Here is a 654-nt window from a genome sequence, read left to right on the forward strand (position 1 = left end):
AAAAAAAATTATGTTGATTTGTTGATTTTTGAAAAAGTTATGGAAGTTTTAAGAAAAAAAAGTGAAAAAAATGACAAAATTTGTCGATTTTTAAATTTGTAATTTTTTTGGATATTTCCCCCATTTGCGGGGAACGAGGAAAAATTTTTAAATTTTTAAGGATAATGTCTTCAACTAGATACAATTTGTGATCTTTTGACGTATTGTTAAAAGAAATCGGTCCAGTGAGAGCTGAGAAAAAGTAGTGACAGACAAAAAAAAAAAAAAAAAAAATAAAAACATCATGGTAAAATTAATACCTTCTCAGCTTCGCATCGAAGCTAAAAAATGTTGTTTATAACATTTGTATTTTTAAAGATATTATGTGAGACATAGTTGGCCAATCACTCTGTATATAGTGAATATAGATCGCGAATGGACTTTACGGACATTATTATGTGTTGTATCCACTTATAGTATTCCTACTTTGTGTTTTAAAATACTTGTAACTTGTTCTAAAATTGTTATCGACTCGTCGAAATTTTTTTATAAGAAATGGCTATCTCACTTTTTTTTTTATTTCAAATAAATAATAATTGAATCAAATTTTATAAGCAATGTCAGTTAGGTCTGAGGCATAATCAGTTATGAGAGTAAAAAAATATAATAAAAAAA

The sequence above is a fragment of the Daktulosphaira vitifoliae genome, unplaced genomic scaffold, assembly GCF_025091365.1.
Source record: "Daktulosphaira vitifoliae isolate Bord-2020 unplaced genomic scaffold, ASM2509136v1 Scaffold_5, whole genome shotgun sequence".
Lineage (NCBI taxonomy): Eukaryota > Metazoa > Arthropoda > Insecta > Hemiptera > Phylloxeridae > Daktulosphaira > Daktulosphaira vitifoliae.